Source organism: Camelus bactrianus, chromosome 29 (assembly GCF_048773025.1).
Source record: "Camelus bactrianus isolate YW-2024 breed Bactrian camel chromosome 29, ASM4877302v1, whole genome shotgun sequence".
NCBI classification, from domain to species: Eukaryota; Metazoa; Chordata; class Mammalia; order Artiodactyla; family Camelidae; genus Camelus; species Camelus bactrianus.
Genome location: NC_133567.1, coordinates 20,057,061 through 20,080,107, shown reverse-complemented (window position 1 = coordinate 20,080,107; position 23,047 = coordinate 20,057,061). Strand labels below are relative to the sequence as shown.

At 38.5% G+C, this 23,047-nt stretch overlaps 1 long non-coding RNA gene and 1 other non-coding gene across 2 annotated transcripts in view; both read right to left on the bottom strand.

Moving 5' to 3' along the window:
* LOC141575574 (uncharacterized) overlaps positions 1–23,047 on the bottom strand; it is a 70,055-nt gene that overhangs the window by 34,374 nt on the left and 12,634 nt on the right. The gene's annotated exons all lie outside the window — the stretch shown is intronic.
* LOC123616003 (U6 spliceosomal RNA) lies at positions 18,965–19,071 on the bottom strand. The gene has a single exon (XR_006723870.2). It is a non-coding gene; the product is annotated as a U6 spliceosomal RNA (small nuclear RNA).

Sequence of the window (23,047 nt, the reverse complement as noted above, 5' to 3'; positions counted from 1 at the left end):
CACTACAGGCCATTAAAAGGTACTGAATATAGTTCCCTGTGCTATACAGTTGGACCTTGTTGTTTATTTATTTTATATTTAGTAGTTAGTATCTGCAAATCCCAAACTCCCAATTTGTATAAAAAACTATATTTTATAATAACTTTAAATGGAGTATAATCTATGAAAGGGTTGAATCACTATGTTTTATACCTGGAATATAATATTTAATATATAATGTAATATTGTAAATATTATATATAATATGATATTGTAAATATTGTAAATAAACTATTATATAATATTGTTAATCAGCTACACCTCAGTAAATAAAATAAAAATTACGCAAATGTCAAACACTAAAAAATTATCAAGGACAGCTGTTTCATGCTGATTACAAACATAGAGTTTCTCCTTCATGTGAGTTTTTTGGTATGAATAAAGATTAGCTTTCACACACACACACACACATGCTTAGCTTAATTACATCTGCACAGACTCTGCTCAAATAAGGTTACATTCACTAGTGCTAGGAATTAGAACAGGGGATGGGGATGGGGGGGAACCACGTTAAACTCACTACAGGTAAACAATTTTTAACAATAAATAGCAAATATATAGTGGCAATACGTCCTGTAGAGAAAAATAAAACAAGGAAAGGGAACAGCGAGTATAGGGATGGGGTGTTGTATTGATAATGACTGGGAGGTCTCCCTGAGAAGGTGAAATTGAAGAAGGGACTAGAGACAGTGACAGAAATCCACATGGCTACCGGAGGGGGTAGGGCAGAGGTGGTTAGTTACTCACCAGAATCTTCCTCCCCTCATGGCCCATACTGAACAACATTTCCCCCAGCCCCCTTCCAGCAGGCGCGGCCGAGTGATTGAGTTCTAGTCGATGCGACATGAGTCAAGGTGACGACTGCCATGTTCAGCCTGTCCAGCTAAAGCTCCCACATGACCTCCGTGCTCTTTTCCCCTCTGGTTCGCTGTAAAAGAACACCCTCCAGAGTGACCTGGGGAGCCTCGTGTTGAACACGGCAGACCCTTCTTTAGCCTGGCGTCCAAAGCAACATCATGGAAGAACAGCTGTCCAACACATTAGATGAGAACGAAAATGTCCACTGTGTTTGAGCCACTAGAGAATTTTGGATCTGCTCCTTACAGCACTTATTCCTTGAGAAATACACCAAGGGAAGAGCTTTAAAGGCAGCAGGTAAAAAGCCCTGAGGTAAGGGCATGCTCTGTACGTTCAAAGGGAAGCAGGACAGCCAGCGTGGCAGGAACTGAGTGGCCAATGAGGAAAGTGTTGGAAGATGAGGTCAGAGAGGCCCAGGAACCACGTCATGTACCATGACAGCTCACTGTAGATGGCTGTAAATTTGGAAGTCATCGTAGGACTTAATTTAGTAGCTTCATGATCTAAAAGGAAGACGGTGGCTGCCAAAAGGAAAGTGGAGTCCAGAGGAGCATGTGCTGAAGCAGGGAGTCCAATTAGGAAGCTACTGCAGAAATCGAAAAAAAGCTGACGGTGGCTTGGTCCGCGCTTGCAGTGGTCCTGGTGAGAGATGTGTTTGAAAGGCAGAGCCATCAGGATTTCCTGCGAGATTGGGCATAGGATGTGAAAGGATGTGAGAATCTGAGGATGATGCTAAGGTTTCTGTCCTGATCAGTGGAAGGATAGAGTGGCCATGTAGTCTGTTCAGTGAAGCAGCCCTGATGCCAATACCTCGTGTACACTGACAGTAATACTGATAACAGGCTTCTCGGAGCCAAGGAAGCATCTGACTTGGGAATTGCTGAAGAACAACAATACAGCTAAACAAGGTCAGTGTCCTCCTCTCTTTGGGATGCTCTCTGAGTGCAGGCCATCCTCCCACACAAAGATTTTTTTTTTTCCTTTTAAACGTTGCCATCTTTTCTAGGCTCAACACTTGTGTGGTTTTACTGGGTTATTTTCAAGTTCAAATTAGTGGCTTCTGCCTGTCCAAGGAATAGGTTATGAAAAGTAGGAACCATTTCTGTGTGATTATTTATGTACTGTCCGCTTAGGTCCCAATACAATGAACTGGGAACTTAAGTATTTTTGAAAACTAAGCACATCACCATTTTGATGTATAAAAAATGTCTTCAAAGAAAAATTCTGGTTATAGATAGTCCCTCAAGCCCAAAGAGTGGTCCCCCAAGAAACAAAAGGATTCAGCAGGTTAGCATGACTTCTTTAGTATGAAGAGAAGATTCTAGAAATAATAATAGATGATAATTTCTCCACTATTTCCAGAAAGTGCAAATTCCTTGAAGGTGAAAACTAAGCCCAACATAGAGGGGGTGAGGCTATAGCTCAGTGGAAGAGCAAGTGCTTAGTATGTATGAGGTCCTGAGGTCCTGGGTTCAATTCCCCAGGTGATGTCAGCCTTTCCTTCCCGCTAAATAAAAGTATCTTTTAGATCGCAACTAAAGAAAATGATTCAAAAAAGAAATATTGACAGGTGAATTTATGTATGCAAAAGTTCCTTTGCAACAGGTCTAGCCAAGTACAGCTGAAAAAAAATTTTTTTTTTAGTGGAGTAGCCCCAATTGCTTTTGGATACAGGTCAGAGTGGGATATGGGCTCTTGGACTGTCAGCCTCTGGGTCACTGAATCAGGAAAAGGAGAAGAATCTGGAAGGAGCACCAGCTCTTTTTCAGCAAACATTTGTGGTGCACCTAGTAACAAGGTAATCCGCCAAATATTCAAAGACCAAGACCCAGACCCTCTCCTCGATGGAGAGAGCAGACATCAAAACTAGACTTTAATTTCCTGTTTTCCACCTGTGTTATTTACTGCAGGCTTATTTATTGCATTACAAACAAATACAGAATGTATAATGCCTCCGAGTAACAGAGGTTTTGTTTTCTCTAATTTAAAGTCTGATGCTGAGTTCCTTTTTCAGATCACCTTCTGCATGTGGTGGATCCACCATGGACTAAGACTCTTTCCTTCCTGTGGCTCCTCCCCTCTTTCAGTGGTCCAGTCCTCTCCAGCTAGTCCTCAGCAGGGAAAGAGCACGTGTAAACTTGTGCGTGAATTTTTATGACAGTCTTAGAGAAGGGACACATTTCTCTCCGCCGTCCATTGGTTAGAACTCAGCCCCTTGGCCACAGTTAACAGGGGAGGGCGAGAGACTTAGACGTCGCGTGCCTAGGAGGAAGTGGAAATGGGTTATGGAGAACACACTGCAGATTAATTTGTTATTTCAAAACGTGGAAATCGCCTCCGTTGTTGGTGGTATCTTGGCGATAAGCCTTTACATATTACTGTTTGGCTTTGTTGATTTATTTATAAGGAAACGTCATTCAGCCAAAGATAATAAAAAGAAACAGAGAAATATCTGGAAGCAGTCTTAAGAATGTTTGAAATGGAATCTTTGAATTCTTTTGTCAGTTTCACATTATTTATTATGTTAAGGAAAAATTAAACATCCCTTATATCCTATTCTTAAATATTAATTTTCTGGGGCCCCCAATTCTTTTGGATTTTGTGTACGTGCATCACCTCTAGTCTTTTCTGACTCTCTACCCTTCGTAGGAAATCAGTCATCCTGGAGAATAAAGTGGGAGGAAATCTAAATGAGTTATAATGAAGTGGGAGGCTCATCCGCCAGACCGTCTTAATTAAATGTCTCCAAAACGAGCGCTGCAGAGAGAAACTATTGTCTGGAAGTTAAATGAACAATATACCTCTCCTAGGCCTACTGGTTTCATTTCTGTTGGTTTTCCCAGATTTATGTAGATAATCTTAAGATTAATTAAGGACAAATTCAAGTCAAGAGGTTGCTTATGCATTTTCACTTGGATAATGTTTCTTTCTCTTGTATTAAAAAGGAGGTCATTGTATTCAATCAGACTGGAAACAAAAGCTTCATTCCATGTTCTAAGGGGAAAAAGGAAAGTAAGAAACTCACTGCAGCATGATTCCACTCAACTAAGGGTGGAAGTCCACACGTGGGCACACACAAGAATGCACGCAAACGCAGAGTTTGGTACAGCCCACACACTCCCTCACCCCCAAGGACATCGTCCTTTTCCACTATGTCCACAGCACAGGAAGGCCCGCACATTCCACTGTCACCATCATCCAACAATGTATTTCAGGGTAAAATTGGCACCAGTCAGTCTTCCTTAAGTCAGTAGCTTCAGCTCAGGGCAGTTCTAGCAGGGCAATGAAAGAGAGAGAAGGCACACTGGTGTATTTTAATCTGGAAGGTATATTCTGCATCCCAGCACACTGCTACAATTCCCTTGGTTATAACAAAAGGGGGCAGCTCGGCTTTGAGTGGTACCACGGACCTATGTGCCAACCTGTAGTACTTACCCAAACAGCAAACTGTGATCTAGGGATGGTCTATGAACTTCCTGTTCAAAACATCATCCCTCACACCAAACAGCATTGGCATCTCCTGAGAGCTTGTTAGAAATGAAAAATCTCACACCCCACCCAAGGAGTGACCTGAATCAAAATCTGTGTTTTAACAAGTTTGCCAGGTGATTTGTGTGCACATAAAATACGAGAATCACTGTTCTACAGGGTTCTGTGTTTTCTCTGCCACCATTTCATCTCCTATTAATTTCTTAACATGCTCATCCTGTGAAAACTCAGTTGTGTTTTGTTGATGTCTCTTTATCAGCTTCACTAAGAGGAAGCAGTCACCAGTTATGCAATCCAACTTAATTAAATAGGCTATTAATTAGGACAATAATGTTTTACCTAGGATTAATCTGGTTGATTTCTTAGATGGAAAAACTGACCTGACTTACAAAGGATAGACGACTGTGATGGTGGCATGGAGAGGCAGAGCCAGGAATCCTGATTGTCTTCAAAATCTACTTGTACTAAAGCTTTTCAAATCTTTTATCATTCAATAATTATAGTCAGCGAAATGAAATTTCATCTTGTTGCTAAAAACTCACACTCAGTTATTAAGGTTATGAAAGCAAAATTATAAACAGTTACAACATGCATATTTATAATTATTTGATTGGAAAATTCAAGAGCATGCATAGCAAATACCGTTTCCAAGAGAAATTCTTAGAAACTCTACTAGATACATATGCATTTATGCAAACTGATTTATAAAGATTATCAAAATATATTTAAAATTTTTTGGTTGTGACATTTTCTGGATAGCATTATTCAAAAATTATTGACATACTTTAATTGAGGAAGGGTACAACCACAAGTATTATCCTTGAGAGCACTTTTCTCCCTCCAGAAGTACAAGCCTCAGGCAGTGCTACATTAGAGTGAGTGGCCTCTACTCCTCAAAAAATGTGAGCCCAATTAGTCTCATGACTGACGAAACCCCAAATGATCTTAAGTGTTCCCACAAAATATCAAAGACATTTCTTCTGCAGAAAGTACCAAGAACTTATCCAAGTTCTCTTATGAAAAAGAGAACTTTCCCACAGTAAAATGGAGGAAATGCGTGTTGAAAGGCAAGTACTAATAGGCAGCATAAAGCATGTGACCTACTTAATTATGTGCCCTTGGGACATGCAATGTGTTTGCAAAGCAAGGAAGGTCTTAAAGGTCACATTTGAGGAGCATAAATCAGATGTAATAAGGAGGGCGAAGGAATCCTGGTTGCGTGGCATCTTAATGAGATGAAACATCCCGTCACATCTTTATAGCTTATGGGTATTGACTATGACTACGAAGCCCCAAGGGAAGAGGCAGAAATGCTTATTAAAACAGCGAAAGACACACTGCATTTACAAAAGAAATATGCTGCAATTGAAGGGTATTAACAAAGAATTGGATCGGGTTGTTTTTCCCTTTAGATTATAAATTCGTAAGTAAAATAAAATTACATTTTTCTAATCTAATGGCTTTCCTATTACAAACTTCAAGCCCCTTTGTGGAAAAAGAGGCAAGGATCATAGTTCATTGACATATTATATCCTCCAAGTAAATAACTGCTCACAAAATACGATTCTTAAAAATCTGTGGCGTGTAAATAGTACATGGAGACGTGCGGATCCCCTGTGTGGCACAGAAAGGGCCACACCAGGAGCTCGCGTCGGTACCGAGCCTTTCTGTGTCTCTGGTGGCACAAAGTAACATGGGTGAAATAGCTGTTTTCTCACAAGCTCAGCGTCCGTATCTCTAAGACGTCATTTCTCAAAATGAGTGCGTGCGACTAACGAATTACAAACGCATGTGCAGAAAGATGCGCTTTATGGAGGCGGCCCCGGCAACTATAAATGGGACAACTACAATGACTATCAAAATAAGCCCAAGGCTCTTGAAATAATAATACCCTGGACTTTGTATTTCTCTCCGAGGAGCTTAGAGCATTTTACAAGCGTGGAAATGTTTTCCTTTTTAGTGAGACTCCTTTAAAGGCTGTTCCTGAGCATTGAGTGAGAAAAATTACACTCATTGCAGCAAACTATTGTGCAATTCTCAGTATTCTGTTCACAGTGTATCAGACTGTTACTCCGAGTGCATTTTTTTTTTTATGAAGATGCTGTGAGAACATTTCCTGTTTTCTTTTCAGGCTATCTTAATTTATCTCTGGCTTTTTATATTTAATTAAAATATTCTTTTTTACATTTCACATTGCTTAAATAGACCAGACAAGGAAATACATGTTACAGCTGACTTTTAATGCCTGACCAATAGTTGTAAAGTTTTACACTTATACGGGTTTTCTGGCCTATGTTTAAGAACCCGTATTTTCTTGAGAAAGATTACATTTGGGAGGTTGGTCAGTCCCTTGTTTAAACCATGTGCTATGTACTTATTTTCTTTGGAGGGGAGGGGGGATTTTAAATCAAGTTCACTAAGGTTTATTTTATATACAATAACATTTTTCCTTTTAAGTGTACAGATCAATGGATTTTTATAAATGAACATATGGTTGTCACTACCACCACTACCAAGATATGTTAACATTTTTATTACCCCAAAATGTTTCCCCATGTCCCTTTGCAGTTACCTCCCCCACCCCCAACCCCTGGCAATACCAATCTGTTTTCCATCATTGGAATTTTGCCTTTTCTAGAAGATCATATGGAACCATGCAACATGTGGTCATTTGAATCTAGCTTTTTTCACTTAGCATAATGTTTTTGAGATTCGCCATATTGTTTCATGTATCAGTTCATTCTTATTGATTACTGAGTGGTATTCCATTGTGTTTATATATGTGTGTGTGTGTGTGTGTGTGTGTGTATGTATACACCATGCTTTGTTTATCCAGGCGACAATTGATGAGTTGTTTCCAGTTTGGGCAATTATGAATAAAATTGCTATAAACATTCACAACCAGATCTTAGTTTGGACCTATATATTTGTTTCTCTTGGATAAATACATAGGAGTAGAATTGCTGGGTCAGGTGGTAAGTAAATGTTTAACTTATAAGAAACTGACAACCTATCGCCCACAGTATGCCATTTTGTATTTGCACCAGCACTGTTTGAGAATCACAGGATCCTTGTTTACACTTAACATTATCAAGTTTTCACCGTAGCCAGTCTAGGTATATAGCACTATCTTATTGTGTTTTTAATTTGCATTTCCCTAATGGCTAATAATATTAAGCACATTTTCATGGGCTTATTGGCCATTTGTTTGTTTTATTTAACAGAGTTACTAGGAGTCGAATCCATGACCTGGTACATGCTAAGCATGTGATCTACCACTGAGCTATACCTTCCCCCCCTTATTGGCCATTTGTATCTCTTCTTTGCTGAAATGTCTCTTGAAATATTTTCCCCATATTTAAGTGTGTTGTTTGTCTTAGTACTGATTTGTAAGAATTATAGGCGATCTGAATGCAAGTCCTTTATCAGATGTAGGTTTGTAACTATTTGCTCCCAGTCTGAGGCTTTTTGTTTTTAATTTTCTTGATCGTTTCTTTAGAACAGAAATTTTTAATTTGATGAAATTTAATTTATCCATTTTTTCTCTAATGATTTATGCTTTTTGCACTCATTTTCTTGTTTCATGTGCTCTCAATATTTAAAGGCTGTCTCAAATATTAGCTAAAATAAAATAACCATTATACATTTCCCTTTCTATTTTTATTTTCAGTCATCTCATGTTAGGGAAATTCAGGCAGTGTATTAGCTTCCTATTGCTCCTGTAATGTATATATCCATGAATTTGTTGACTTATCACGCACACATTTAATATCTTATACTTCTTAAGGTCAGAAGTCCAAAATGATTTTTACCAGGCTAAAATCAAGGTGTCAGCAGGTCTGCATTCCTTTGTGGCGACTCTAAGGGAGAATCTATTTCCTTGTCTTTACAGTTTCTGGGGGTTCCCCACATTCCTCAGCTTGTGGCTCCTTCCTCTACCTTCCAAGTCAGCAATGACCTGTCCTTTTCACATTGAATCACTCTGACCTTCTCTTCTGCCACTCTTCCCCACTTGTAAGGACCCTTGTGATTACACTGGTCCCACCTGAATCATCCTGAATTTTCTCCCTATCTTAAGGTCAGCTGATTAACCACCTTAATTCCATTTAATCCTTAACTTCCTCTTGCCGTGTAATATAGTCACAGGTTCTGGGAGTTAGAACAAGACATCTTTGGGGGCCACTATCCTGCCTCCCACAGGCAATAGGGTGAGAAATTGGTCTATAAGCATCTGTGCTACCATAATCTCTAGCCTCTCTTTTTATAGCACTTAAGGCTCACACTGCACTGTCCTGATCCATTTGCTTGCCTGCCTGCCTTCAACTCTTAAATTGTGAGCTCTTAGAGGAAAGGGACTGGATTTCTTTTTTCTTTTCTTTTCTTTTCTTTTATCTCAATATCTGTAGCCCTTACAGACATAGGCCTGCCATATAAAAGGTAGTCAAAAAATATTTGATAATTGAGTGAATGAATGAATGAATGAAATTTCTTCAAATCAACCTGCCGCTCTTGCTCTCATGTTTTTTCATCACAATACTTTACGCTGAATAGGTTAAATCTATTGCTTACTTTCTCAATGACGTTTAGTTTCTGGATTCGCTTTCTATTGCAGCTGCAACAAATTATCACAAACTTAGCAACTTAAAAGGAAGCCCATTTATCATCTCACAGTTCTGGAGTTCAGAAGCCTGGTGGGGCTCAGAGGAGTCCTCTGCCTCGGGTCTCCCAAGGCCAAAACCCAGGTGTTGGCCAAGCGCTCATCTGATGAGGCGAGGGAGGATCCATTTCCTCGTGGCTATTGGATTGAGGGCCCTGCTCACTTGCTGGCTACCTGCCAGGACCCACTCTCTGCTCATGGATGCTGCCCCCCACCACCAAACACATACGCCCCCCCATCTTTAAAGCTGCAGAAACGAGTCTGAGTCCTCACCCTTCAATTCTCTCTAGGTTTCCAAACCTGCCCTTTAAAACTCGAGTGATTAGATCAGGCCCATCTGGATAATCTCCATGTCTTAAGGTCAACTGACTTGGGACTTTAATTACAGCAGAGAAATCCCTTCACAGCACTACCTAGATTAGTGTCTGATTAAATAACCAGGGGACTGGAATCATGGGATGGGGTGGGGCAAGGTGGGGGGTGGGGCGAAGAATCTAAAAATTTCTGTTTCTCCTGGCTTCTAACTTAACCTAGCTGTACCTTCCTTCCCCTTTATAAAACACGAATTATCCTTAACTCATTTATTGCTAAAGGAATTAAATACCATAATCCATATAATATGCTTAGCACAGATCCTAGACTGTAGTTGAAATTGACAGTGTATTCATTTTGTAATGTACAACATGCTTAATGTAATTAACACTGCTGTACGTTATATATGAAGCTGTTAAGGCAGTAAATCCCCAGTTCTCATCACGAGGAAAATATATTTTCTTTTTCTTTTATCTTGCCTCTGTGGGAGATGATGGATGTTCACTAGACTATAATTGTTTCATGATGTACATAAGTCAAATCATATGCTGTACAGCTTAAACTTACCATGCATAATGTCAATTATATCAATAAAGCTGGAAGAAAATATACATATTCATTTCATACAAACATATACTCATTTACACAAATGTCTGCATTGTTTTTCTATGATTCTAGGAACTTATCACAAAATGTGTGCAGGAATAAACTTGCCTCTTTTTAATAATTAAAGTTGAGTTTGCTCTCTGAAAAATCTATATTTTGCATGAAAAATAATTTTCCGTATAAATTTACATGTGGTGTTTGACATTTCATTTTTGACATATCTGCAAACTTCGAATAAAGTCTCCTAGGCATAATGAAAAAAAGTCAAATAATCTTTACATGCTTTACCATCAGTTAACAGATTTTCTGGGAAGCTTCACTGCTCCAATTAATTTTTATTATTTCCTACCTTCATTATAAAGAAACTAGTGTTGTGGTATGCATTTTCTTTATACCAGGAACTAATTTGAACCAATTTAATCTTTTTAATACCTCCCTAATTTACTAAAGAATCTTCCTGTGTCTTTGATGTGGGAAGACAAATGACCAACAGCTGTTCTCACCAGAGACTTCCTAACCTCTGACTTGGGCCAAGTGAGTTAATCTATAAAACGGTTGACTTTCTGATGGCTAGGCTGAGGGCTTTTAATAGGTAAAACACTTATAAAAGAATGAATTGGATATTTCTGTCTCCATAAAATGACTTCGTTTTCTCATCAGGCCCTTGGCTCCCTAATGACTCTGTCTGTCTTTCACATGAAATGAGACGGCAGATTTTCAACAAGATAACTGTGGTTTTCAGTTATTCCCAGTGTTCTTCCAAATTCTGTTTTATGAAATGAGTTTTTCAATCATGAACGATTCATCTATTTATATATTAACAGTGACAAATTAATTTAACTCTATATTTATGTAAAAATATTCAAGTTAATTCAGGACAAAATTTCTAATAACTCACCTGGAATTCCTTTTTCCTTTTCTTGTTTTTGTTTTATTATATTTTAGTTTTTTAATTGAAATATAGTGAATTTACAATATGTTGTTTTCTGGTATACAGCATAGCCACTCAGTTATACGTGTGTGTGTATATATATGTATATTCCTGTTCATATTCTTTTTCATTATAGGCTATTACAAGGTATTGACTATAGTTCCCTGTGCTGTACAGTAGAACCTTGCTGTTTATTGTTTTGTTTTGTTTTTAGAAAGGACGTTTGGTCTACTTACATTTGTACAGTTTTGAAAAGAATCTTCCATTATTTCATTTGGTCCTCACCACAGCCCCTTTGAGAGGTCAGATGACTGTCATTATCCCCTTTTCAGTGAGGAAATGGGCTTGGAGAGGATAATTAACTTCGTTATTTTCATGTTAGCTGGTAAGAAGCTGAGCCCCATCCTCTGATTTTCATCCCGTGTTCTTTCCTTGATGCAGCAATTATATTTGAAACATCTCTCAGCTGACAGACTCCCCTTTAGATGTAGATTATTTACCCACATATTAAGCTTTTCCGATTTGTTTTAATGCACCCTGTTCTAGAAAGCATAAAAAGGTAGGATCCATACTACAGAAAACCTAAGATTTTGTGTATAAATGTAAAATTGAAAAATTCTATGTGTGATATATGTTATAATTAAAAATGCACCCATTATTATTATTATCTTCCCTTGGTAAATTACAATAACTATTCTTTAAATCCTCTACTATGTTTTAATTCCAATTTTAAAAAATTCTAATTTTGAAAGCCTAATTTTTCACCCAAAGTCCAGAAAGCTATCTTGGCTACAAAGTATCATGTTGTTTGGGAAGTTGATAAAAGGTAGAGTGTGACTATATAATTTATCATCCAAATAAGGACATTTTGAGAGTGAGAGAAATACTATTAATAATTATTCTGGAAAAAGATGGACAACCAGGTTGGGCAAGGAAACCAGGATATATGGTTACCCTAATAACAACCCACCTAACCCCCTGACCTCAAAGATTTTTAGTTTCTTTAGTGGTAGCAACCTTTATCTTCATTAACACACGCCCTGGACTTTGTCTTCACCCAAAACTGCCTCATTCCAAAATATGAGTTTTTCAAAATTTTGCTTTCCTCCTTCCCTTCCTACTGCCTCCCTATCACTGATTCTACCTTTTGTCCTCCAGTTTCTGGACCACCTCCGTTCTCACGACCCATCCAGCAGACTGCATGCAGGCTCATTTGTCTCCGACAGAGACATTCCCTATGGGTACCCATTTCAGTGAAGCTCTCACTGGAAGCCTGGATCTCTTCTACACTGTGTGCTTCCAATGAACCCAACCTTTCAGCTCTTTATCCTGAGTATTTCATATTGTCTCCTCCCTTCCTATCACCAGGCTGCTGGGCATAGCTGAAGACAGTCACAAAACCCAGCATGTTTGTTTTGTTTTTCGTTTTTCAGATTCATCCTCTCTGTTAGCAACTGGCCCCTCTCCTCTATTGAACATTCATCTTCTCATCCATCATTAATTAAGGTGTGTTCTTCCATGCGCCTCAGAAATAAATCAGACTATCTGCCTCCTAGGAGGATACAAATAATAGGACAGGTAGTCATGGCTACAAAAAGTGCAATTAAGAATTACAGATATAAAGATAGCAATATGTTGGGTTAGAAATAAAGAACATAAATAAAGAACAAGATGGAACGAGCCAGAAAAGGTTTCACAGAGGACTTGAAAGGTGAATAGGCAAGGAAATGGGATGAAAGAATATTCCAGGCAGAAAGAGCATCATGATCAAAGGCAAGAAGATGTGAAATAGCCTAACGTCCTTGGAGGATGGCACATATGTCTGAAGAGTTGAACTGTGGGCTTCAGATGAGGCTGGAGGAATTTCATGCCGTGATAAGAAATGTGATCATTATACAGAGACAGTGGGGGCCATTGACTAAACAGGAGCCTGGTGTGGTCAGCTTTATGGTGCAGGACTATCACTTTGGAGTGAAGTGGAGGCTAAACAGGAAGGATGCTAGACATGAGCCTGCGGTAGCCAGTGAAGTGACTAATGCAGATGTTTAGGGGAGAGATGCTGTGTCTGCATTAGGCTCCTAACCACAAGGTGGGTGGGGAGAAAAAAGATAAGTGAACAGTTAAAGATGGAGAGATGTGCGTTTTGGATTAGCTGCTAGTGAGGACTAAGGAGACTCGATGCCCCGCCTAGGATGTGACGTGGGTTGCTGGATGGGAGAACAAGTCAACAGATGTAAGAAACACAAGAGAAGTAACACATTTATGGAAAGAATAATGGATAGTTTTATAGACACATTAGGTGCCTATATAGTGAACATTGTACTGAGTTGCCCAGATTCCCCTTCAAGGTTGAAGCACTCACCCTCTGCACTGCTGGAAATGAGCAGCTTCTTGCCCAAGTCCAGCCCCCGCTAGGGGAAGCCTGCATTCAGTGCTGGTCAGTGCCCAGCCCCTTCACCCCACCTGGGGACAACACTGAAGGACCATCCCTGCGAAGTTGTCCAAGGCTTTCTGATTACAGCTTAACTTCTACTTCCCTGGAAAATACTTCCTTCTTCTTCCTTCTAAAGATACTGCTCCCAAGAGCGTTTCCTAATGAATGGGTACATGTAAATACTTAGTGGGATTTTTCAGGGACCCCAACCTACAACCGTGCTTTAAGCTGACTGAAGTGGAAACGTCCAATAGCAATGGAGCCCAGAAAAGATGACTGTATTTAGGTGAAGATGATGACTGAGATGGTTGGACTGAATGAGCTCACTGAAGGAGACACACCCAGTGAGGAAGTAGGAGGATCAGAGAACCTGGAGGTGGAACAACTGTGAAATACATTGTTAGGAGAAAAAAAAAAAAAAAAACTAATGAAGAAGACTGAGGAACAATGCCCAGGGGAGTAACAGAATTAAGAGAGGGTGCTATTTGGGAAGACAAAGGAGGAAAGGAGTGGTCCACAGCCTAAGATGCAAGAGAGAAAGAGCAAATAAAATGAAGCCTTGTGAAGAATCCAGTGATAGTAACAGTAGGGGACCAGTTGGCACTTGGATGGAGCCATTTATACAGTGGGAAGGGCAAACCAGTCTACGCTGGCTGCAGCGGGTTCATGATCTAAGAGCCAGCTCAGTTACAGGGAGGAGAGCACTAGGGCCGTACCTAAAAAGGAAGACAGCACCGGGATGTGGGCAGGGATCTATACGCGTGTGTTTGTTTTAGTGCAGTTGACCTTCACCTTCCCCAAGAAACTGTCCCTCATCCCTCTGCTGACAGTGGTTGCTCCCTCCTCTGACTCTCAAGATTTCACCTGACCTTTTCTCATGTCTTTGTCATTTTCTTTCTTGTGTAATATCCATGAACATTGCTTTCATATACTTTATTAGTCTTTAATTCTTCTTGGGAAAAATTCATGAAGAAATTATCTTTAAATAGTTAAATCTCTCTTGAATGCCTTGTACGGTAGTGCCCAATAGTGGGTGTCTAATTAATACTTTTAAGAAAAGATATTAAGTAATTCAAACAAGAAGAGAAGGTAGATGTTTTGAGTCACGGAGGTGCCCTCTGTTCTCACTAAGACCTTATTTTGAGGAAAAGTTGGAGAAATAGAAAAAAGAAATTATTGTCATTTGCAGACAAAATAAGCTTATGGAACCAAGAGCCAGTAATGTTGAGAGGCAGGCAGGCTTGAGAAAGTTGCCTATAAACTAAACTAGCTCTTTGGGGCAGAAATAAGACATCTATTTAAGAATGCCAATTAGCCCCCTTAAGGTGCCAATGGAAGCAATGATATGAAATATACTGAAGTATTTCACACCTTGGTATCCAACAGTATTAAGTTGTGAAGATGTTTGATTAGTAAACATATCTTCTAATGAACTAACATCTGAGAATGAATCCAATGAATCCAAGTGGGTTTGATTTATTTTAATTTCCCTAAACCATACCAATTCTCTAGTATAGGTTTTTGGTTAGTAAAATTATAGGGTGGGACTCAGAAAATAATTGTACCTTTAGCATTCAGTCCAGCCTCTTAATATTTCCTTTGAAAGCAAATGCCAAATGACTGGATGGAAGAAAACAGAGGAAGGAGAAAACCTATACTCAGTTTCTGAAATCTGAGTGAATGAACCAGAGCAACATTAAATCAGCAGTACTTCTGTTGTTTCACTAAAGAATCTTTTCAACTGCTTTATCACACACATACACATGCACACACATACACACGCACACACATACACACACACACAACCCACACTCTTCAGGGAAATTAAAATTTTCTGTAGGTGAGTTTTCTTACTCATTTTCCTGCTAATGAGAATAAATTTAGGATGATCTTCTAAAATTCGGAGTATTTCATGCAGAGTTATTTTATTGATGTTCAAGTTCCCTTCCAGATTTGATCCTTCTAAGAAAAACCAAAATTTTTAAACCCAATGAAACATATATATCTCTCAGCCAAAATGGAAAAATGGAAAAAAGCACTTTTTTTTTACATTTAGTAATTCTCTTACTTGTAATTCTCTTATCCCTTTTCCTAGAGGGTATCGTTGATTTCAGAATCAAAACAGTACTTCTAACTGATGAAACAAAAGAATGATATTTGAAGTAATCAGTTGTGACAAGCCACAGATGATAATTTAGACAGTTAGGATGTAGAAAAAAAAATCAACTAGTAAAAAAAGAATACCTAGAGATACACAATTGGAGATGCGATTTTCAGATAGCATGAACTATTTTTCCAAATATTTTTAGAAAATTTAAAAATTTCCTCACATATAAACTAGAGCCATTTTGAGAATTAGCAACTTAAACCAAGATTCATAATATTAATTTTATGTGATTTAAAGAACACTAAAAAAATCAGAAATGATTAATCGTTATATTTTTGGTCTTAGGGAAAAATTAACACTCGAAATTTATTTTAATTAAAACATTTATGAAGAGTGTAAAGCTTGGAATGCATAAAATCTAGCTGTAAGATATAGCTTCATATCACAAAGCATGAAATATGTAAAAGCATTTAGCAAATTCCAGAAAGAAAATCTGAGAGATAGGCATATGAAAAGACATTACTGTCATAAATTAGGGGACGATAGTTATTTTGAAGACGTATTATCAGCCTCTCTGTCAAGACACCCATTTGTGTGGGTTGGGTTCAGATTTAGGCTGAAGAAAATCACCCATCACCTCCATTTTCCTCTCCCCAGATGCTGAACATCTGATATTAAAACTACATGACCATCAGTGATCAGCAAGCCCTGATTAACTACAGAGCCCCTCTAAAGTTCAAGACCTATCCAATTTGAGAACAGGTGTCTGTCACTGCATCACATGGGCAACAAATGAAAACAACCTGTAAACACGTGAAGGAATATGCCTTACAACCAACTGTAATTCACAGCCCTATAGAAATTAGATCATGAAGGGGCACTCTGAGGAAGATGAGGATGGAAAGGGACAAGGGACCCTTCCAGGAGAGACGGCCTTATGGTGGACCTCCTCTGGGTGCAAAAATTTCTATGTTACCATATGAATAGGAATCAAGAAGGACGTGCTGCTTCAGAAGAGTTGGAGGCACAACAGATGGTCCCTGGAATCCACCAGTGAGGTGTGTCTCTGCTCTTACCTGAAGAATTTTGTTCTTCCTCTGGCTTGACCCCACACTCTAACCGTAATGAGTTGAGTTGAATGCTGAACTCAGTGTTTCCTAAACTGCTCAGAATAGCGTTACTCTGAGATATTAATATGTATACTATGAAAACAATGTTCACTGATCAAATAGTTTGGGAAACAACAAATATTATATTTCTTCTTACAGCTTTACAATGCTCAGTTTCACATTAAAGACACTGAGGAATTCTCAAGTTAAGAAATGTATAGCTTTTTTTAACACAGCATTTTCCAAATAAGTTTTACCCCAAGAACATTTCTACAGTATAGTATACTTTAGTGCAGTATGTACACTTTCTATAGTTTACACAAGGTGGGAAATTCTGACTCCAGTTCTTTTAATAAGGACATTTAATTTTAAGTTGATTATTACAACTCATAGATTTCATATTACTTTTTCAGTCTAATTCTGTGCCATTAGCTACTTTAAAGCTTTTAAGAACATACTTAATCAAATTCTTCACATTATCAACTCCAAGAATAAAAAATGTCCCCCTATTCTTCTCCTCCATCCTTATATTTGAAGTTGTAATATGTGATTCTAGACCCATTTCATCTTACCGGTAATTTTCCTATGAGGATTCATCTTCTACTTCAGTAAATGTTACTCTTTTGCACTTGTGCATATCTTTTTGCTTGCTTGGATGAGAAATGAACATTTTATGGTAACTTGCTCCCAGGAAGAAAATGTATGTCCAACAATAAAGAAGCTAAACCAGACTTGTGAAAGTTTGGGGAATTCAGAGAGACATCAGGGAATGAAGCTTGGACTTTGTCGAAATGCCTCTACTCAAGTTTCCGGACAGTTAGTACTAGGAAATGAGAGGAGGAAGAGGCTGGAAAACCTGGTGGTGGTGGCCAAGGGGGTGAAGGGATTTTCGACTCAAATGTCACCTCTTCAAGTGAAGAAGTGTGAGCAAAAGTATATCTCCTCATCCGCAGCACGCAAAGGCTTGTCAGTGGGTTCACGCTGAGCATAGAGGCCGTGCTTAGAAACTCCTGTTGGGAATGCCTTCCATGCTTACCCCATTGCACGTCAAAACTCAGTCAACATGCTGCTGACACTTCTAGGTAAGCCGCTCACCCCTTTCCCCATCCCGGGTTACACAAGACTCAACAAAACCTATGCATTCTCAGATAAATTTCCACCAAAGCTGGGCACCACAGAGAGGTGGCCAGAGCTATCACAAAAGGAATGACCAAATTACCCTGTTCCCAGACTCACACTTCCAGTTCTTGGGGAAAAATTCTTTACTGTATCCAGATAGTTTTCTATGGGGAAGGAGACATGCTTGTGCTGGGAAGCCACCTCAGGGCAGAGACCATCCCACCTAGGTGTAAAGACTACAGGTCACCATTGCTCATGGGAAGGGGTGGCAGCAGGGGGTGGAATATGGGAGTAAATTTTCTCTCCTGGTTTGTGAAGACTTCCGGGGGGGGGGAGAATGGGGCAAGGTAATTTATTCATATATCAAATTTTTTTTAATTAACACACTTCATTTTTTATATTGGAAATTTTCTGTTAATCTGATGGAATCTGCTTAATGATTGGACAGTAATTTATGATTCAGCCTAAAGGGCCTAAGCCAGAGCTGGCATTCAGAGAGCACGTGATAAATATCGTTGAATGATTTTCTAGACTCTTTCAAAGGCTACTTCTCAGAGAATCGTTAAAGTTTGGTGACAACCTTACATTTTGTGAAACTGAGTTACCTCTGGGATTTGTGCTCCACAGGACTCAAGTTTCACTCCTCAGGAAGACGATTAGTCCTCAGGCTCTGTTAGGAGCTTGTACCAAATCAGGCTGTTACATCCAAATGGAGACGTGGTGAGGCACTTCCATACCCCACTCCACTCTGCTCTTGACATCATGTCAACACAAATCTTCCTGTATTCTTTCTTTAACTCAGTTAGTCCCTGGGCTGGCATCAGCATAACTGACCTAGAAATTATAGCTAACTGAATCAAGAAATGGTTTTAACAGGCTAGCCAGCATTTTTTAGTCTTTTTCTATTATGACCTTTTTATTACTGATATTTCACTCTCTCTTTTTTTTGGGGGGGGGGTGCAAAATGTCTCCCGAGATTCGGGTTCCTTTATTTTTTATACCATCTACACAAAGGAGTAACTCTTGCCAAGCAGAGAGTAAACATTTTTTAAATTGACGCATGCGCACTACATCTAAGGCTTCCTTATCTTTTTTTTTAACATTTTTTATTGATTTATAATCATTTTACAATGTGTCAAATTCCAGTGTTCAGCACAATTTTTCAGTCACTCACGGACATATACACACTCATTGTCACATTTTTTTCTCTGTGAGTTATCATAACATTTTGTGTATATTTCCCTGTGCTATACAGTGTAATCTTGTTTATCTATTCTACAATTTTGAAATCCCAGGCTATCCCAAAAATATGGAACGCTTCACGAATTTGCGTGTCATCCTTGCGCAGGGGCCATGCTAATCTTCTCTGTATCGTTCCAATTTTAGTATATGTGCTGCCGAAGTGAGCACTCACTCTCTTTATTCTATTTACCACCGTTTGTTGAAGCACTGAGGCCTGTGAGACTGCTATGAATCCCCTTTTCCTGCAAAGACCAGCCTTTCTAAAATGTCATCGTTCCTCACAATAACCTTCGAGGTCAGTTACTTAGCAATTTCATGTTCCAAGGAGAAAAGGGAGAGCCCAGGTCAAACACCCTTCCCCAGACTCATCAGGAGCACAGCTGGAGTGAGAACGCCTGTACTGATTCAGCTGGAAAACAATGCATCCCCCTGGCGGGGTTTGCTTCCAGGACCACTCAGAAGGTGTAATGCGGTGCTCTGGCTGTGGGCCTGTGTTTTATCTATAATAAATAACCATGCTTGTTCTTTTTAGGTAACCAACTATCTTGATCTTTCAGCTGAGCGATACACTAAGGTTTATATCAAGATTGAATCCAGGGCACTGCATGAAATGACAATAATAAAAAACTTTTTTTTTGTCCAGCAGCTTTCAGTCAGCATTAGTTGGAAAAACTCAAAAAGCACATTTCTTGCCATGTGTGGAGCTAAATAACCTGGTTAATAAACATGGAGCCTGTTCTACTGGTGCATAAGCACCTTCAGCCAGAATCCCAACAAATCTTTGCAACTATCCAAGGTCAAGTTTTGTCAACACTGGGATGGAAGTCATCCAGAGAAAACCCCAGGTGTGGCAAGAGAGATGCGGATGATTCAGTAGTTGGCATTCTCCCTTCCGAGTCAGTAATTAACCCCAGCATGCTATTATCGGCATTCTGAAGACATCTGTAATTTGCATGGCTTAAAAATTAGATTCAGTAGAAACTATTGGTCATAATGATAGTTGAGAAAAAACAATGAACCTGGTTGTAACTACATGTCAGAATTAATTGGCTCCCTAAGTTCTGTCACGTTTTTCAGAATTTTCTGTAGAAAATTTTTTGCTTAATTTCTCTGTAAAATTATCATTTCCTTAGAAAAATTACTGTGGAAATGACAGCTGTGAGGTAGCATCTTGACAGTGTTGTGGGAATAGTTTTCTCATGCTGGAGAAGTAAGCTTGGGTTTCCCCTATAAAAGGAGGGAGGCCATGACTGAGTTGTTTGAGGTTGAGCAGTGAAGCTCCAGACACCCTTCTCTTCAGGAAAAGGTACATTTCTGAAGAAACAGTAGCTGAAATATTTATGCCTTTTTACCCCAGTGTTTTTCACTTAGGTTCACAATGTTGATACCTAAGTTATGTAATTATGCCTTCCTTTATTAAATCATAAATTCTTGACGTTTTGGACCAATAGTCACACCACTGCTCTTGTGCAAGGGATGAGCACGGTGGCCATAGTGAGTTAACAACAGTAAATACAGCCTGGATTTCCTCCTGGTCCATGGTCCAGATGATACCTTCTAGGCCAACATGCTCATGATAGTAAAATTCTCAAGCTGCTAAAGAAAATCACTTCCATTAAAGATTTGTGAGGAAAAGCAATTAACCTAAAGGAAGGGTGAGGCAGTGTAACAGGTCCAGATATATTGGCCCCACCAACTAATATCTTTTGATGAAAGGCCACTATAATTTGACACAGCTGGGAAACTGCTAAATTAAGAGACTACTTAGAAGCCAAAACAGTAAATATATGAATATTCAGACTATTCTTATAAGCACAATGTTGTTGTTTTTTTTAATTTCAGCTCTACAGAGGAATAACTGACATACAAAATTGTAAGATATTTAAAGTGTATATTGTGGTGATTTGATACACATATACACTGTGAAGTTTCCCGCCATTAAGTTATCTAACTCACTCATCCCTTCACATATTTATCTTTTTGTTGTTGTTGCTATTGTTGTTGGAACCATTTAAGTTCTACTCTCTTAGAAAATTTCAATAACACAGAACTGTGCTGTCAACTATTGTCACAATGTTTTCCATTAAATGTTAGATCATCGGACCTTATTCATACTACAGCTGAAAGTTAGTTTGTACACTTTCGCCAAACTATCCCTATTTCCCCCACCCCAAACCCTGGAAGCCAGTTTTCTCTGTTTCTATGAGTTTGACTTTGTCATTTTTTTTTTTAACACTCCACGTGTAAGTGAGACCGTATTTGTCTTTCTCTGTCTGGCTTAGCATAATGCCCTCAAGGCTCATCCAAGTTGTCACAAATAGCAAGATTTTCTTCTTTTTTAAAGGCTGGATAGTATTCCATTGTGTATATATACCACATCTTCTTTATTTATTCTTATATCTATGGACACTTAAGTGGTTTCCACATCTTGCCTATTATAAATAATGCTGCAATAAATATGGGAACACAACTATCTCTTCAATATTCCATTTTTATTTCCTTTAGATATCTCAGAAGTGGAGCTGTTGGATCATATGGTAGCTCTATTTTTAATTTTTGTGAAACCATCATGCTGTTTTCCATAGTAGCTACACAGTCCCATCAACAGTGCACAAGGGATCTCTTTTCTCCACATCCCTTGCTAAGTCTTGTTATCTCTTATCTTTTTGACAACAGCCATTTTATACAAGATGTGAGGTGCTATCATCAGGGATAGTGGCCTTTAATTTTGTTTTCTTGTAATGTTCCTGTCTGGTTTTGGTATCAGGGTACTGGAAAATGAGTTTAGAAGTGTTCCTTCCTCTTTAATTTTTTTTTAAGTGTTGAAAAGGATTGGTTAATTCTTCTTTAAATGTTCGGTAAAATTGACCTGTGGAACTATTCAGTCTTGGCCTCTTTTTCTATTGGGAGGTTTTTGATTACTGATTCAATGTTTTTACTAGTAATTGGTCTGTTCAGATTTTCTATTTTTTCATGGTTCAGTACTGACAGGCTGTGTGTTTTAGGAGTTTATCCATTTCTTCTAGGTTGTCTAATTTATTGGTGTGCACATCTTCATAGGAGTCTTTTATGATCATTTGCATTTGTGTGGTATCAGTTTTAAAGTCTCCAACTCCATTTCTAATTTTATTTATTTAAGTCCTTCCTCTTTTTTTCTTAGTAATTCTAGCTAAAGTTTTATCTATTTCATTTATCTTAAAAAAAAACAGCTCTTAGCTTCACTAATCTTTTCTATTATCATTTTAGTCTCTGTGCCATTTATTTACTCTCTGATCTTTGTTTTTTGCTTCCTTCTGTTACTCTTGGGCTTAGTTTTGGTTTTTGGGGTTTTTTTTTTTCTTTTTTTTTCTTTTTCTAGTATCTTGAGGTATAGAGCTAGGTTGTTTATTTGAGATTTTTCTTGTGTCTTAATGTGGGCATTTATCACTATGCACTTCCCTTTTAGAACTACTCTTGCTTCACCCTATAAATTTTGGTATGTTGTGTTTCCATTTTCATTTGTCTCAGGATATCTTTTCATTTCTCTTTGATTTCTTCCTTGACCCATTGGCTGTCAGGAGCATGTTGTTTAATTTCCATATATTTGTGAGTTGCCTAATTTTCTTCCTGCCATTGGATCTTGGATCTTGTAACTGTATTTCCCTGGAGTAGGAAGGTTTTTAGCTATTATTTTTTGAATAAGCTTCCTGCCCCTTTCTGTCTCTCTTGTCCTTCTGGAAGCCCTACAATGTATATATTGGCTCACTTGATGATATCCCATAATTCTCTTAAGCTATCTTCACTCTTTTTCATTTTGTTTTTATTTTTGCACCTCTGACTAGATGAAGTCCACTGCCTGTCTTTCAGTTCACTGATTCTTTCCTCTACTTGATCTAGTCTGTTGTTGAACACCTCCACTGAATTTTTTAGTTCAGCTATTGTATTCTTTAACCATGTGATTTCTTTTTGGTACTTTCTCGTATTTTCCCTCCCTTCATTGAAATGTTCACTTTGTTCATTCTTTGTTCTCCTGACCTTATTGAGAATCTTTACAATCATTACTTTGAACTTTTATTTTCATATTGTTAAGATTTATTTCTGAAATTTTATCCTGTTCTTTTGTTTGAAATATACTCCTCTGTTTCTTCATTTTCCTTTCCTCTTC